Genomic DNA, 18641 nt, shown 5'->3' with positions numbered 1-18641 from the left:
TTAAAGATAGCTGTTATTGTTGCAATCAAAATAGAGGGTTCTTTGGATTAATTAAGTAAAGCAGAGGACAGCAAGCAATGGCCCTCATTCCCAATTAGGCCTGTTTCAGCACAATGTATTTGCTTGTTTATTGTCTGTGAGGCGTTCTTGGTAAAATGACACAGTTGAATAGGTGTCATCAACACAGGCCTCTGTAAACAAAGGAGGCATCAGTCCCATAAAACCTAAAATGTTGCTGAAACAGGTTTGGCTCAGTGGATAGAGCATCGGTCTGCAGACTGGAAGGCCCCAGGTTCTGCAGACTGGAAGGCCCCAGGTTCGATTCTGGTCAAGGGCATGTACATTGCTTGTGGGCACATCCCCCCCCCGTGGCGGGGGGGGGGGGGGTGTGTAGGAGGCAGCTGGTTGATGTCTCTCTCTCATGGATGTTTCTTGCTCTCTATCCCTCTCCCTTCCTCTCTGTGAAAAATCAATAAAATATATTTTTTAAAAAATACAAAACCTAAAATGTTTACTGTCTGATCTTTTATGTTGTTACTAGTAACCCGTTTGCACGAAGATTCGTGCAATAGACCTTCATTCACCTGGCTGCCTGCACCAGTTTTCTGCCGGCACCAGGGACCCAGGCCTTGGCTGTGGCCACCGCCTTCTGCCTTTTTCAGGGTCTGGGCTTGGCCCCGGGCGGTGGCCTTGGGCTCGGCGGCACCCAACATCCTTGCTAAGGATCGCAGGAGCTGACCCCCAGTGGTTTCCTGCCATCCTTGCAGGCTGCCCACTGGTGCCCAAGGCCGGGAAAGCCTCCGCCCCAGGCTTTCCTGGCCTTGGGCTCGCCGCACCCAGCGTCCCTGCTACCGATCACAGGAGCCGACCCCCAGTGGTTTCCTGCGATCGGTGCAGGCTCCCCGCTGGTGCCCAAGGCCCGGAAAGCCTCGGCCCCCGGGACCCCCGGGAGCGGCGGGAGGGGCAGGACCATGCCCTCCCAGGTGGACGATCAACCCCGGGACCCCCGGGAGAGGCGGGAGGGGCAGGAGGGGCCCGGACACGCCCCCCCGGGTGGCCGATCGCCCCCCGGGACCCCCGGGAGGGGCGGGAGGGGCAGGGCCACGCCCTCCCAGGTGGACGATCAACCCCGGGACCCCCGGGAGGAGCGGGAGGGGCCCGGCCACGCCCGCCTAGGTGGCCGATCGCCCCAGGCACCCCCGGGAGCGGCGGCATGGGCCCGGCCACTTGGCACCGCCATCTTGAACTTCTCAACGGCGGATATGCCACCCGGAGTCCCGCCCCCAGCCTCCTGCCAGCCCAATTGTGGGCATAGCGGAGGTGCGGTCAATTTGCATGTTTCTCTATTATAAGGTAAGATTGTTGTTGTTGTTAATCCTCACCTGAGGATATGTTTCCATTGATTTTAGAGAGAGAGGAAGGGAGGGGGAAAGACAGAGAGAGAGAAACATCCCTGTGAGAGAGACACATCCATTGGTTGTCTCCTGCCTGCATCCCTACCAGGGCCTGCAACCCAGGTAAGTCCCCTTGACATGGAATGAACCCAGGACCCTTTAGTCCCTAGGCCAATGCTCCATCCATTGAGCTAAACCCGCTAGTGCTTTACTATCTGATTTTTTAAAAAAACATATACTGACCTCTCAAAGAAATACATACATATATACATATATACCTTACCTACATCATGACCATGTTATGGTGTATTTTTAACATGATTTTAGAAAAATGTTTGAATACAGAATATATAAGGTCTTCTCATATTGCCTCCCTTTATGCTTCCCTGACCCTATTATATTTATATTTCTGTCATAATTATAATTCCCCTCATCGTTATGTAAGAGGATTTTTCATATATTGCCTATAAATAGAATGATTAATATATTAATCAGTTACTGAACATTTGCTATAAGTATAAAAAGTAAGTATTAATGATATAAAAGTAAATAATATTTTTCTAAATTCAGGGGTAGAATCACCGATAATATAAATCAGCGCATGAGTTGTATGCACAAGACATGATGTAGTCAGGCCTGAAGGAAACTCAAATGTTTTGAGGACTCTCAATGGCAAGGAGCTCAAGCTTAATTTAAGTGACTTACAGAAAAATAAATTACTCTTTTAACTGAAACAAAACAAAACAAAGCAGCTTTAATTGATGTTAGGTCTCTCCTCATTCAGGTTCTCAAGTGACTCAATCAGAAATCTGTCTCCAAATCCCTTGTCCTTTGTTCTGGGCCACATTGTAAGGTGTTAGCATGGTGATCCCACAGCACAAAGCTTAAGCGCTTGACCTTTCACTCTCAGTTTTAGGTTACCGACAATCTTTTTTCTTTCCAGCAAAAATTTCAAGTTTGGATATTATTGACATGCATTGCAGTCCTATCCCTGAACCAGTCACTGATCATGTGCTAGATGGGCAAATAGATGTGAACTATCTTCAATTATCCTGAAAAGTTGTTCCAAAGAAACTTTTAAATATGCACTAAGTTCATATACTTAGGATATCCTCCAGGAATCAATCTTTGTATTAGTTAAGATATCTTGGAGATCTCTTGAGCTAAAAAAAAAAAAAAAAAAAAAAAAAGTAACTTTTGTCTTTGGTAATATACATTGTAAAAGTATTCTATGGGAAAAAACTTTTTGGTAAAATTTTGATTTCTCATATTATTTAGATCCCAGTAATTAGTTATTTTAAGAAATTTGAAACTTCCAGTAAATCTTCTTGTTTTTTATATCCCTGGTATTGAAAATTTTTGTAATGAATCTGACTTTATTGCTAAGCAGAAAATTGTATTTGAAATTTGTTTTAGGACCAACAATTGCCCCAAAATTGAGGTTATGGTTAGTAGCAACCAAGGCCTTCATTTTTTCTGTAGATTGACAGATTCATCCAGAAAAGTTTTTAATCAGTGATTTCTATATACTGGTCACTATATTATGCTATAAAATGGCAAATTAGAGCTCTGTGTGGGTTAAGTTCCTAAATAATTTTTATTTTAGTTTCCTTCTTATGGAACTCTTAAGTATATAGCTGAATTTAATTTAATTTAAACAATATAATGTCATTATAGCTTTAGATTTTTTAGTTAAAACATGTATTTTCTTTGGATTGCTGAGATTCTAAATACATTTGAAATATACTTTACTCACTGGTAGAAAAGAAAAATACCTGCTAGTGTGTGAATGTTGAAATCAAGATTGGCAATTTACTTAGTCCCATCTGCTTGGTTTTCTCCAGTGGCTTTTGATGCATTTTCTTAATCACATGTTTGTTTGTTTTTTATCTTACCTAATAATAGACAAACATGTAAATTGACCATACCTCCACTACGCCCATGGCCAATCATGAGTGAGTATGCAAATTAGCCTGACAACGATGGTGGGTTAATTTGCATATGCAGGTGCGGAGCGGCCTGGCGGGGCAGGATGCCTGCTATGGGGGGTGGGGGAGCGGAGGGAGCTACAGGAGTGGTGCTCTGGCTGGGAGCGAGGACTTGGCGTTTCCTGGGTGGCCTGGGAGCAGGGACTTGCAGGCTCCCGGGCAGCTGTGAGTGAAGCCAGGGGAAGGAAGGCCTATTCTTTCACGAATCTTCGTGCAACGGGCCTCAAGTCTTAAAATGAAGCATTAAGTGTCCACTTCATTGCTAAAGGGGCATTCATTGTTTTGGGGAGGCATACTTTTCATTATTCCACAGACAGTGATAGAAAGTTTACAAATGTTCTTCCATGTTCTCTTTTTGTTGTCTTTAAAGGAACAAATGCCATATGATTTCACTTCTATGTGTAACCTAAAAAACAAAATAAATAAGAACAGAAAAAGGCTCACAGATATAGAGATCATGTTGACGGTTGCTGGATGACAGGAGACTTGAAGGATGGATGAAAATGAAGGGACTAAGAAGTACAAATTGGTAGTTAGAAAATAGTCATGGGGATGACTATTGACAGTATAGGGAATATTGTCAATAATATTATAACAATTATATATGGTATCAGATGGACACCAGATTTAACGTAGTGATCAATTTGTAAGCTATATAAATGTTTAATCATGGGGTTGTACACCTGAAACTAGTATAATATAGTATGTCAACTATAATTTAAAAATTACTTTTAAAAAGTTTACTATGAATCATTAGTTGTTTTTTCCATATGAGATTAAACTTACATGTGACCATTGCTGAGTGAAAATAAAAACACAGCAAACTAACAATAAAGATAGTACATAAATTGGTTGAAACTTGCAAAAAATTTATTCTGTTAAGCACTTTTCATTGCTGCATGCACTGAACTCAAGCAGTCTTTGAAGTTTATGTATTGGAATTCACACTCCTTAATTTTGGAATCTAAACTTAAAAACCAATGTTATGAATGACTATATAAATGAGTTATTTGGTTCCTAGGTAAAATGCAAGTCAATAAAAATTTAAAATATATATTTTTATTTTAAAATATTTTTATTGAATTCAGAGAGGAAAGGAGAAGGAGAGAAAGAGAAACATCAATGATGAGAGAGAATCATTGATCGGCTGCCTCCTGCTCTCCCCCTACTGGTGATTGAGCCTGCAACCTGGGCATGTGCCCTGACTGGGAATCGAACCTTGACTTTCTGGTTCACAGGTTGATGCTCAACCCCTGAGTCAGGCTGGCTGGGATAAAATATATATTGAATTAATTAGGTTTACATTGATTAAAAAATTATATAGGTGTACAATTCTATTTTTGCCTCACCATTTGTAAATTTTGTCAAGTTGAGGTGTAGTAGTTGTATGCTGCATTCCTAGTGTGGGTCTCCACTGATGGAAAGAAAGCCCATGTTAGATTTAGAGATCTGAAACAACGAATTTCCTAGCTTTATCTACTTCCACACTCAGCATATGCCATCATGCTTGCTAGTGAACTACTTCTTCATGTCTGTTTAAGCATTTTAGATTCAGCTAGCCATTGCAAAAACTTAATTTCTATCCCCTGCTATTTTCCTTCTTTGTAATCGTCCATTGCCTTTCTAAGTAGGCGTGTTATATTCATAGCAGTCTCTCAGTATCCTTTGCCCCTTGTAAAAGCAGCAAACATCCTTCAGTTTGTATTCACTTGCCAAATGTCTACTGTTAAGATACTTTTTATTTCTAAAAAGTGTTCACTTATCAAATGCATTAAAATGCTTGAAATATGGTAACCAGTGGAATGCATGTGTGCTTTTTCCCTTTGCTCTTGTCCATTCTGGACTTTCCTTTCCTTTCCATCATTTTAATGTAACTTGCTTCCAGCTGAAAAGCCATGAGAGCGGCTTTCCTTCAAGCTGATGCAACTATCCCTCTATAATTAGACCTCAGGGAATGCTGTGGAAGGAAACAGCCACCTTCGTGCCCTCCTTTAGGGACTATCATCTCAGCACATTCAAACTTAGATGTACGCCTTAGGTAAATAATGGCATATGTTTGAAAATAGATTGCCAACTGATGGTAGCTCAAATCAATATCTGAAAGTATGACAGTTTTATTCATATAAGTATTTTTCTCTCTGGAGACTCAAATCTTTAAAATATGGTGCAAAATTCCCATATAACAGTAAGAGCCCAGAACCAAGGTTGTCTTTTTAATTCTGTAGCTAACCGATTGACTAACCCATTTTATTTGCTCTTCTGTGTAATTTGAGTTTTCTAATTGTGAAAATGTCTCTTTCTTTGGAAAAAACCAAACTAACAACAAAAATCTGATTATATAAATCTGTATTATATAGGAAATGGCTAAATGTTTCAGACTATACAGGGTGTCCCAAAAATATATATACACACTTTGATTGATTAATTCCAATGGGTTAAATTTGAAAAGAAAGAAACAATAATTGAGCCATCAGATGTTAAAGTGTGTATACATTTTTTGGGACACCCTGAATATTAAAATCAAAGAAAGAATCGAAGTTATTTATTTTGACATCTGAGAATTAGGTTTATATCTTAATCTTATTGGGGGAAACAATAAACATTGGAGAACAAAACACAGGAGTGTGTTTACCAGAATGCTGCTTTCTGCTACTAAGCCACCAGAAAGCACAGCACAGGATAGCAGAGGAGCTGTGTATGTTGAAGACTGCTGGACAATTACCAGCAGCCACTAAGAGCCCCTACTGTGTGCACATGGACACACAACCAGTTCTTTCTTTGCCGTTTTCCCAATTAGGTCCAGTGAAACTTCTGCACCCCCTTTTATTCTCTGTCTTTGTGGATTGCACCCCCAGCCACTTAATTTTCAAACTAGAGTCTGCCTTTCTTTTAATTCCTGACATTCTAACTTATTATTAAGAACCTGACAATTTTATCATCTTAAATATTTATTGAGCTCACCCATTTTCTCTCTCTCTGTTATGAGATCCCTATGCCTGGAGGCCTGTACTCCACAGAGTTATTTTCTATAGAAATGACACATTAACCTATATCAAAAGCAATGAGAGCTTTTTGCTTCCTTGCTTATAACACATTCCATGGTTCCACTTAGCCTGATTGATCAAGCCCAGACTCATTTAATAACTAGTGTGATAACCTTTACATAAATCACATAACTACTCAAAGCCTTGGTTTTCTCCCTTAGACATGTACACAGCCCCACTAGGGTCACTGTGATGATGAGACAAGATAATGTACATAAAGCACTTTGCACAGTGGGGACACAGAGGACGCGATCAATATATGTTAGTTAGCCACGATCATTTATCACCATGCTATGCAAGATCTGTGTATTAGAGCCTCTCTTCTCCTACCTGCTCTCTTGTTAGCCTGTGCCTTCTACTCCAAAAGCACCCAATAGCTTCTAGATCTGTTGGAATTCTCTTTCTCTATTTTTTTTTTTTTTTACTGACATGTTTGTTCTATTTTCTCATTCATTTCACCAAGGTGACTTGTACTCATCTATCTCGTACACTCAATCCCAGTGTCACCTAGTCCAGGAGGCCTGTTCTGGCATCCCTATTTTGTCCAGGCTAGGTGCCTGTGTTTGTTTCCTAGGAAGACCTTAACAAAGTTCCACACACTAGGTAGTTTAGAACAACAAATTTATTCTTTCAAAGTCCTGAAAGCCTGAAATGCTAAGATCTCAGCAGGGATGCGCAGCCTCTGCGACTCTGAATGAATCCTTCAGTGCCTCTTCCTGCCTCCTGTGGTAGCCCTCTCTCCTTGGTCCTCCCTGGCTTGCAGCTGCATCACTCTAATCTCTGCCTCCATCAGAATATGATGTTCTACTGGTGTGTCTCTGTGTTCAAATTTCCCTCTTCTTATAAGGACACCCATCATGTTGGACTAAGGGCCCAGCCTACTGCAGTTTGACCTCATTTTATCTAATTACATTTGCAACAAGTGTAATTCCATATAAGGTCACATTCTGAGGTACTGCGTTTAGCACTTAGGCATATCTTTGGAGAGACACAATTCAGCTTATAACATTGACCTTTACTTACATGTACTTTCATATTACTTCTGCATACATGCATGTATCATTTGCACTTGATTCATTATATGTTGATAATCTGTTCATGTGTCTGACTCCTCTAATAGATTTCAAGTTCTTTAGAGCATGTGCCTTGTCTAATCTATCTAATTTCTCTTTGCCTTTAGCACAGGGCCCATGGTAGACTTCCAATACATGTCAATTAAATGAACAAATCATTGTTCACTCTTCTAAAAAAATAGGTCTTGTGGTACGAAAGATTACAAGGATTAATAATGTCCCATAACATTGAATAATCTCATTTTTATTTTTCAATTACTGCAAAGAGAACAGAGGAAGAAATACCATTATTCAGGAACAGCGAGAATTTAGTTCTTTTCCCAGGATCCTCATTGTTAGTGCAACCTTGGGGAAATCACTTATAGAAATTTCTTCATGCTTGTCTATAAAAAGAAGGGAAAGAAGTTACAGCTTACAGAGTCACTTTCAGATATTTATATTTTGTTATTCCCATTCTAGACCCAGCAGAGACTTAATTTAATCAGAAAGTAGAGGCTACTTATGAAGAGCTTGATATGTCATGTTTAACTTTTACCCTGGAGGAAATGAAAGGTCATGAAAATCAAGTGAGGATTATGAGAAAAGCTGAAGTAAAGCAGCAGTAATGAAGTTGGTTGGGAAAACTAGAAATGGAGGGGGCGTGGCAGTGAGCACACACAGGTCATGGGGCTGATTGGATGTTGGGAGGAAGGTAGGAGAGATTCAGGGAGCATTGTTGAATGACTACTATTGAACACCTCATCAAATGCCAAATATGATACTATAGATGCTGATATCTAAAATTTCACACCTTGATGGAATTATATATTTTATAAATGTTGGAGGCTTTACATGCCTATGTATGTTTGCTTCAATGAGACCTCTACTGAAGTTATTAAACCTTGTAATTATAAAATATGTATAATTCCCTCAGTGTTCCCCACTTCAGGTTACCTTTGATGTAGGGAGGTGAAGCCTGTTATACTTGTTTTACACATGAGTAAACTTAGAAGCATAAATGGTTGGCTTGCATAGTTATAGTTTTGAAAATAGTCTTTTGATTCAGAATCTTTTTCTTAAGGTATGTGTATAATTTTAATCTTACTTTCTATTATTATAACCATATCAATTCCATTCCTTTAGCTACAAAAAAAATCAATAGATGTTTCTTAATCATTATCTGTCTTCAGGGAGGTTTTCTATAAAGACAGAAATATTATTTGTTTTTGGAGATGGACATGGTGCAGCACAATTCTCCCCAAAGAAATGGTTTTCTATGTTTGTCTCTGTTGATTAAGAGTGCATTAATTAAGCTGTTCATGAATAAAATCAAACGGCATAGTGATATAAAGATCACCATTTATTAATCACTGTAGTTGATGGCAGCACAGTGTGAAGGAAGAGAGTGAGATGGAGAGTGCTAAGTGGCTTCTTTCTGCTCAGTTACATTCCTGCCTTGAACCTGATCAATTAAAAGTGAAACAATGCAGTTTAGAGGTAGATTGTTTGACTTGGTTGTTTAAACTTGTTTTATTTTTTTTTAAATATGTTTTTAGTGATTTCAGAAAGGAAGGGAAAGGGAGAGAGAGATGGAAACATTAATCATGAGAGAGAATCACTGATAGGCTGCCTCCTGCAGCCCCTTACTGGGGATCAAACTGGAAACTGGGCATGTGCCCTGACTGGGAATCAAACCCTCATCTGGTTCATAGGTCAACGCTCAATCACTGAGCCGCCTCAGCCAGGCTAAACTTGATTTACTTTATTTGGAATTCCAAATTAAAGACTTAAAAAAGACGAGTTTTTTAAAGAAACATTTTATTTTTAACTTTTTAATAATTTATTTCACACTATTTTTAGTAGTAATTATGACATTTAAAATTCAGTGGCAATGTTTATTGAGTACTTACTTACACTCTCCTGGCTTATATGTGGTATTGTCTTATACTAACATATTATTGCTTTAAAACTACAAATTAATCACAGATTATAATTACAGATAATTAGAAATTGAGATCCTGAGAAGTTACATGTCTTATCTTGTTTCTCACAATTTAATGGGTTCAAAGGCAGGCTTCTCAGTTTAATACTAGAACTCTCTATATCTCTGATGGTCTCTAACCTCTTGTCTGTGGATTGCTTCAGTATCTTTAACTATTTCATATTTCACGCATTGTCAGTAACCTGAAAAATGTCTTTGAAGATTTTGCATGTTTTCCAAATACATGTAAAATCCATTGTGAATAATATAACAGAAATCCACTTAAAATAATAAGGGTAAAATTATCACTTTTCATCATATAATTTTCCAATAAAAACTACCACTACTACTCTAAAGTAAAATTAAGTTTATCTTAAAAATGGAGATTCTAGTCTTGAAAAGATTGGAAACCATTGCCTTATATCTGACCATTCTCCTAATGAAGTATTATAATACTATATATGAATAGTGAAGAGTCTAGTGCATAGTAGGTACATAGTAGGTATTTGGCTTTTATTGTTATCAGAACTATTTATGAAATTTTGTTTTTCTAAAGGAAACAAATTTTAAAGAAAAGAACTATGTAATAACTGTTGAATAATATTATATTGATTGACTGATTATCTCTCAAGTTTGAGACATATGGTAAAGTAAAGATTGCATGTATGTCATTACAGATTTTTCTAAAGTGGTGCATTCGGCACCATTCTGCTATATATGTTATATTGTTTCATATGTGTGACTTCATAATCATAAAGAAAATTAATAAAATATTTTTCTATTGTGTGGGTTCAGTAATAAAAATTATTTCACTTAAACTTCAATTTGTATAGAATATTTATTAAATATCTATACGTATTTAATCTGTCTGTCTATCTATCTATCTATCCATCCTAAATGCAGGAAGGAACACCAAATGCCAGCCATTGAAAATGGCAAACAATAAAATAAGTACATTGTATTTACCTGTCTCTTAGTATTTTTAGAAAGCAGGAGGTGATACCAAATTTTTTGTTCCCTTTTCTCTTTCTTAACTTGTAGGTGGGTTTTTCAATCATGCATAAATTATGTCCTGGATAATTCATTGTGTTGGGTTAACTATTATAGTTCCACTTCAATATACTTCTGTAAGATAGGGAATAAGGACCACAACTTTGAAAAGATAAATGTGAAACACTCCCTAAATACAATGTCTGTCCTCATTATAAGATGGCATAAGTTGTTATCTGAGTCATTTTAAGATGGATCAACTAACACATCATCTTAATGCCCATTGCAACTGAAGCAGAAGTTAAGCAGTTGTGAATTATATGGACCAGCTTTATGGATATGTGGCAAGCTAGGTTCCCATTGTGCCCGACTTCCTAGGTTAACCTGTGCATTATCTTTAGAAAGGGGCTGTATCTCATGCCAATACTGAAAATAATGTAATGTTGTAGAGGCAGAGAGATGTGCAGTAAATATAGTATAATCTTTTGGGGAAATTTACAGAAAAATAATTTATATGAAAATTGCATTGTACAGATGTTATTATGTAAAAGTTAAAAGGTTATGAGAGAAATGGAGTAATTAATGTGGATAGTCCTGAAAAAATACTCGTTCTATTTAAATTTTAAATGTGCTTTGGAAAGATCATGACATAATAAATGTTCACTTTGTTTTAAAGGGAGAAAAAGTATTAAGGAACTGGAAAATTACAATTACCTCACATTTCACTGATGATCGCTATTGCTACAGATCTTTCATGGCTATTCTCTATATGCATGCATCCATATAGCCAAATAACTATTTTTAATGTTTTAATTTTAAATTTTTATGAAGGTTTTTTTCTCCAGGTTGATAAAGAGTTACTCCTTCCTTTTAATGGTTGTCTAGCATCACATAGAAGGAATGCATTTTAATGTCTTTAACCAGATTCTATACATTAAAATGCTTATGCCATAAACGTTCAAAGTAAAATATTGTATTTTAAATTTGAAAAAAAAGACGTCTTTATATGTCATTTTTTGGTAACCATGCGGTCAAACTTTCCAATATATTAAATATGAGGTGCTTTTAGCTAGAGAAGCAAACTTGAGGGAATGGTATGTCTCAAATATTGTTGTTTGCCTACCATAGACCCGCCCCCTAGTTGCACCCCTTCCTCCTGCTCACTTGCAGACCCTGATTTGTTCACTGTGAGGGGAGGGGCCGGGTGCTTGAGAGGAACCTGGATGCCTTTCTGTCCCTGAGATGATGAAACTTCCCTGGTGAAACCAGTTGCGTGGAGGTTACTCCCTTTGTGTGATTGCTTTAGGCAGAAGCATAGTCATTTGGCTCATTTTGGCCAATGTTGTGTAAGTGTCTTATGTTCTGCTGAGTGTTTCATGTGTAGAATATCCCTACTCTGAAAATCAGACTCAAGATAGGGACTTTATACATTTTCTGGACTTTATCTTCTTTGTGTAACACCTGCATATACAGTGGCCATCTTAGGACCATGTGACAGAGTTCAAGAGAATTTCATAGACTCAAAATCATCGCCATGACCTCGTTAACTTACTGGATTTACCAACGTGAATCAACCCGTCTTCCAAATTTTAATTGTGAGATAATAGAACCCTTATTTTCAGCCACTTTAATTGCATTTGCTGTTTTTGGCAGCCAAATCGTTCTGAAACAAATAGAAATCTTTGCAGTTTCTCCTGTATTTATTGCTTTCTGGTGATGCCATAAATCAAGGCAGACAGGATGCATGCTTGAGATGAGTCTCTGTTGGAAGTCATGAATGGACTTAATTCAGCAGAGCCAGCCCCAGAAGTGAGAGAAGCATCTAAGAGGAGAGGGACTAGCAGGGTGGTTGGTCTCAGTCAATGGCTCCTGTGGACTTTCTTTCAGTTTCTTATGAGCACCTTGTCCGTTACACATACTTACAAAGCATGAAGACAACTAAAATTATTTTTATGTAATATGTGCTTCTTCCAAAATCTGTGTATAAGGACAGAGTTAGGCACAGATGTTTATTTCTCTTTGCTGTGTATTCCTGCTCTTGAAGTCTGTGTATACTTGTGTGTGCATGTGGGCACCTGTATGTGCACACACAGATATTTATCAGTTTGCTTTCACTTAGAATTTTATTAAAAGCAAATATGAGGAAGCTAGAGGCATTTTTCCTCATCTCCTATGTTGTTTCCTTTATGGACTTTGATGTTAACTTAATTCAGTAGCCAACATTAGTAAAATTCCTTTTTCTTTCCAATTCTCTTTCTCATGGTTTGATTCTATTTCTTTTTATTTTTCTCATACATAAATAACTTGATTTGTAAATACCACATATTAACAAGAAAAAAACAACACACCACTAAACGACTCATTTTGACATTCTTCATCTCCGTGCTGTCATGCAGATTAGGACATTTTTGTAGCTCAGAGAAGAGAGACTCCCTTGCAGCATTCTCAGGAAGTATAAGTCTGTCTCTTATTTAAATAAATAAACAAGTAGTCCTGGAAAATAGATCCATATATTAATATCCTGGCTAACTCTCAGTGAAGTGGATGTTATCTTCACTTAAGAAGAATATGTACATATAGAATATATGCATATAAAATATTGTTCCTTTTTACTTAGATGAAAACAAGCAATACCTCTGTTTGCTACACTTTCAGATAATGGATACACACAGTCTGATTTATTTGGTTAACCATACATGCAAGTAAAGAATGTTTAGCTCTGAAATGCTGCCACAAGTAGGTGGTAATAAACTAATACAGTTGCAATTTCAGTTATCTTTAAAGGAGAGGTTTTTCATACTTCTAGAAAGCCTTTGTTATGGCATGCAACTATGACTAGAAGAATACAGCTTGGAAATTACTGACAGAGAAATGCTTTATCAAGCAATGTTTGTGAACATGTTAATTTTAAAAGCATATTTCTATTTATTTTGGATGCCTGCTTCTCTGAGTTGTACTCATGGGTCTGCCTTAGCTAATCATTTTATTTTTGGAACGGGATCCATGAATATTCTTTGTATGTTGACTGATGATTATGATAATTTGTTTTACAAAATATTACCCAGAGATTATGTGCAATATTTGGAAATTGGATTTCTTTGCAGTATTGCCACATTTTCAAACATATATCTGTATTTTTCGGAATATTATCAAGTTAATTTGAGAAATTCCAGGAATAAGCCCTTAAGTTGATAAAATTGTAAATTAAGAACTATAGAACTGAGAATTATATTATGATCAAATAAGACAAATATATAATGCCTTTTAGCCAAATTTTATTTGAAACATTTATTTGTAATATACTGTAAGTTAAATATGTAAACGGTGGTCTGTGCATCTTTTTAACAAATAAAACTGTATGTTATGAAGGCATTAAACCCCTTAGCCATGTCTCAATGCAATGACATGCATTTTACTCTGTAAGACTTTTCCAAGGTGACCAATTCAGGAGACACACTTTCAATATGTCTTTTTGCTCAAGTACTTGTAGAAGATGGAATAATGCCCCCACCCAATAATATCAGCACCCTAATCCCTATAAGCTGGGAATGTTACTGAATATGGCTAAAGGAACTTCGCATATGTGATGAAGTTAAGGCTCTGGAGATGGGAAGGTTATCTTGGCTTTGGAAGTGGCACTTCCGTATAATCATGAGGGTCCTTTTAAGAGGCAGACAAGAAGGTCAAAGAAGAAAGGCGGTGATGTCACATCACAATCAGAGTTAGAAGAGGTGACGTGATGTGGGGCCACAAGCCAAGGAATGAGGAGGCAGCCTCTAGAAGCTGGAACTAAACAAGGAAACGTCATTCTCCCCAGATCCTCCATATGGAACCAAACCTGCCCACACCTCTCTCCATTCCTCTCTCTCAATATCAATAAATATACCCTAGGATAAAAATAAAATAAAGAAGATTATGAGATTTTTTTATCCTGTTACTATTATTAGATTAGCATGCATTTGATCTTATTATTGCAGTCTTTTCTCATCCTATATTGTGGGTTGGTAAAATATTTTTTATATCAGGGACATTGATAATCACCTTTATATTTATATTAAAAGTAAGCCATGATTTGCATCTCTCAGATGATTAGTGACTTTGAGCATTTTTCATGTCTCTTGGCCTTCTGTATGTCCACTTTTGAGAAGTGTCTATTTAGATCCTTTGCCCATTTTTTGATTGGATTGTTTATCTTCCTTTTGTTAAGTTGTATGAGTTCCCTATAAATGTTGGAGATTAAACCCTTATCGGATGTAACATTAACAAATATGTTCTCCCATGCAGTGGGCTTTCTTGTTGTTTTGTTGATGGTTTATTTTGCAGTGCAGGAGCTTTTTACCTGTCAGAATTGGCTATCATCAACAAATCAACAAATGAAAAGTGCTGGTGAGGATGTGGAGAGAAAGGAACCCTCTTACACTGCTGGTGGGAATGCAGACTGGTGCAGCCACTGTGGAGAACAGTATGGAGTTTCCTCAAAAAACTGAAAATGGAACTCCCATTTGACCCAGTAATCCCACTTCTGAGAATAAATCACCCAAGAAATCAGAAACACCAATCAAAAAGAACATCTGCACCCCTATGTTCATACCAGCACAATTTACAATAGCTAAGATTTGGAAACTGCCTAAGTGCCCTTACTCAGATGAGTGGATTAAAAAACGATGGTACAACTACACAATGGAATACTACCCTGCTGTAAAAAAAGAAAAAAAAAAGAACTCTTACTATTTTCAACAGCATGATGGATGGACCTGGAGAGCATTATGCTAAGCGAAATAAGCCAGTTGGAGAAAGATAAATATCACATGATCTCACTCATTTGTGAAATATAATGAACAACATAAACTGATGAACAAAAGTAGATATAGAGACATACTGGTAGAAGCATCAAACATACTGACAAACCTCAGAGGGAAGACAGAGGAGGTTGGGAGGGGGTAAGAGATCAACCAAAGGACTTGTATGCATGCATATAAACAACCAATGGACACAGACAGGTAGGGGGTGAGGGCATGTGTTGGGGGGTGGGAGAGGGTGGGGAGAGGTCAATGAGGGAAAAAGGAGACATATGTAACACTTTTACTAGTAACAATAAAGAATTTAAATTTTTTAAAAAAGTAATTAATGAAACGAGTTTAAAGGACATGAGAACATGGGTGTTTTTTTTCTTTTATCATCTATATTATTTTTGAATGAATTTACTTTTGACAATTTTATTCTCACTGTAAAAGTACTCTTACTGGTGTAAATTGTTCACTGATCTTTAATGTATTATTAAAAATGATTTTATTTTGACTCACAATAACTGAAACCATAAAAGAAGAACAGACCTTTATACTCCTGTTTTAAAAAATGTAGCTAGTCTTTAAATAATAAATAATGTATCATACAGAAATAATATTTCAGAGATTGTCTACCTTTTTTCTTTAGTTTTTCAGAATCTAAAGCATTTGATATAGAAATAGTAATAGAGTTTTATGTTTTTGTGGAAAATGAAGGTTGTAAAGCATTTTTTTTCTCTTTAAAACAATGATGACAGTGACTGCTCTATGTGACTAGAGGCCTGATGCATGAAAATTTGTGCAAGCCAGTGCTGGCAGCTTTCCTTCCCCCTGGCTGCCAGCACTGGCTTCCCTCCTGTACTCGGGTCCCGGGCTGCTTCCCTCCACTAGCCGCCCGTAGGCACCCGGGACCCAGGCTGGCTTCTCTCCGGCCCAACTTGGTCAGGAAGGACTTCCAGAATGATGTCAGGAAGACATCCAGTCTAATTAGCATATTACCCTTTTATTATTATAGATTGGTATAGTGTGTTTTGGCTTATATACCTCTTCCCATACACCATCTCATCAATTAGAAGTCTTTTGCTTAACATTAAGATATTTGGGACTCACAACAGTGTATCATTTATAACAAATAGTTGCTTGTTTCACTTTTCTTGCATATACATAAATCATTAGTATTTTAAAAACTTTAGTAATATGTAAATTAATCGATGCACATGTTTAGATAATTGGATGGATGTGTATAGTGGATTTTTTAATCCAGTGTATACAAATATAATCATTTGAAATTCTTGATTCAAGACAGCTTTCTGTGAAATAAACACTTCCATAATTATAAATGTTAACCTTTATGCCCTGCTCATCAATGAATATTAATCTGATCTATTGATATTAAATATTGATTATTTAAATAATAAAAGATTTCTAATTAAATATTTCTGAAAATTACAAGAATGGACACAACTTCTAAATGAGTTTTATTATTTTATCTGTAGTAATTAGAAAATAAAAATGTTGATAAGAGGAAGTAAAACAACAATAGGCCAAAACCTGGAGATCAGCAATGAAAATATTATATTTACAGAATATTTACATATCATCAAATTTTATTGTGTACAGTTTTTTATTTTTGGTTATTTCTGCTTCAAATGTATTCCTGATAATAGCTAATTTTCTATAACAATTATAGAAATAAATGAGTTTATATAGCTACTTATTGTGGAAAATCCTGATTTTTGAGGGTTTTTTTTTAAGGTGTGATATGAAATTATGTTGCTTTAACTGCAAAAATCATGTCTTTTAACTTGACACAGCTTCTTAAAATGTGTTTTCTATGTAATAGGATGTGCTGCTAATTTTTCAAAAGTTTGAATACACCAAAATGTCAAGCTACCACTTTGCGGTGCATGTGTGAATACAGCCACCTGTACATTCATGTTATTAGATGATTGTCTGATAATCAATCTCAGACATTAAATCTACACAAGAGAACTTAGAACATGTTGACTCTCAGATTAACTGTATGCAAAATTGCCTGATAAGTATGGAATATTGGCTTTTATTAATCTTTTACTGATAACACAAAATATATTTTAAGCTTAAGTCATTCTCTAAAGAATCAATTTTAATTTAGAGACTAAATAAAATCCTCATTAAACCTGATAAAAGTAGACTCAAGTAAATACAAAGCATTTTACTCTAAATCAAAATGAGTTCTTCCTTAAATGCTCCCTACTCTAGCAGTGTGCTAGCAAGGAATCAGAGTATAGGTTATTTCAGAGATGAAATATCTCTTTAAGAAAGTAACAGAAAAATATAGCTCTAAGGTATAATATTTCTGAGATGAATAAACAATAATGTAGAGGATAACTAGAGTGTCTCATCCTGTACTCTTAGTGCCAATATTTTGGGTAGGAAGAATCATTATTTTCCCTCAGAAATGTCTACTAATTAATAAATTATTGAAATAGAAAGTTTATTAGTAATATTTACCACTGTGAAAAGGGTATCTTTTTCAGAATAGGAATCAACTTCATGACCTGTATTTACCCATGATTAAATCAGGTTCACTTGAATCTGTTTAGCCCTAATGCCATAAAGATGTTAGTTTGTATTTGTTTCCCTAGTAATATTTGATAATTCTCTGTGAAGATATAAAGTCATTTAAACTATAGGGTATTAGCATTAGTGAACAATGGTCTGTAAGATAAAGCTCAACACAAGAAAATGAGAATCATGCCCCCCCCCCATTTTTATTAAATTTATTGGGCTGAACTTAGTTAATAAAATTATATAGGTTTCAAGTGTTCAATTCTATAATATATCATCTATAGATTGCATTATGTGTTTACACCCAAAGTCAAGTCTCTCTCCATATATTTAACCGCCTTTACCCTTTTTTCTTCCTCCCTATCCCTTCCCTCTGGTAACCACCTTACTGTTGTCTGTGTCTTTCTTTTGTTTTTTAATTTTTTGCTTTCAGTTTTATTTCCCACATACGAGTAAAATAATATGGTTCTTGATTTTTCTGTCTGACTTATTCCACTTAGCATGATATTCTCAAGGTCCATCCATGTTGTTGCAAATGGCAGTGTTTCATCCTTTCTTACGGCTGAGTAGTATTCCACTGTGTAGTATATGTACCACCTCTTTATCCAGTCATCTATGGAAGGGCACGTTGGTTGTTTCCAGGTTTTGGCCACTGTAAATAATGCCGCAATGAACATAGGGGTGCATGTGTCTTTCCAAATAAATGCCATCAAATTTTTCAGAAGAAGGATTTCTGGATCATATGGTGACTTTATTCTTAATTTTTTGAGGAACCTCCATACTGTTTTCCATAGTGGCTATAACAGTTTAAATTTTCACCGGTGGTGAATAAGGGTTTCTTTTTCTCCACTTCACTGG

At 36.6% G+C, this 18641-nt stretch overlaps 1 protein-coding gene across 9 annotated transcripts in view; it reads left to right on the top strand.

Annotated features, from left to right (window-relative positions):
• ADGRL3 (adhesion G protein-coupled receptor L3) overlaps positions 1 to 18641 on the top strand; it is a 761705-nt gene that overhangs the window by 416480 nt on the left and 326584 nt on the right. The window lies entirely within an intron of this gene.

Source organism: Cnephaeus nilssonii (genome assembly GCF_951640355.1).
Source record: "Cnephaeus nilssonii genome assembly, chromosome: 1".
NCBI lineage: Eukaryota > Metazoa > Chordata > Mammalia > Chiroptera > Vespertilionidae > Cnephaeus > Cnephaeus nilssonii.
This window is presented reverse-complemented; position numbering and strand designations above follow the sequence as displayed.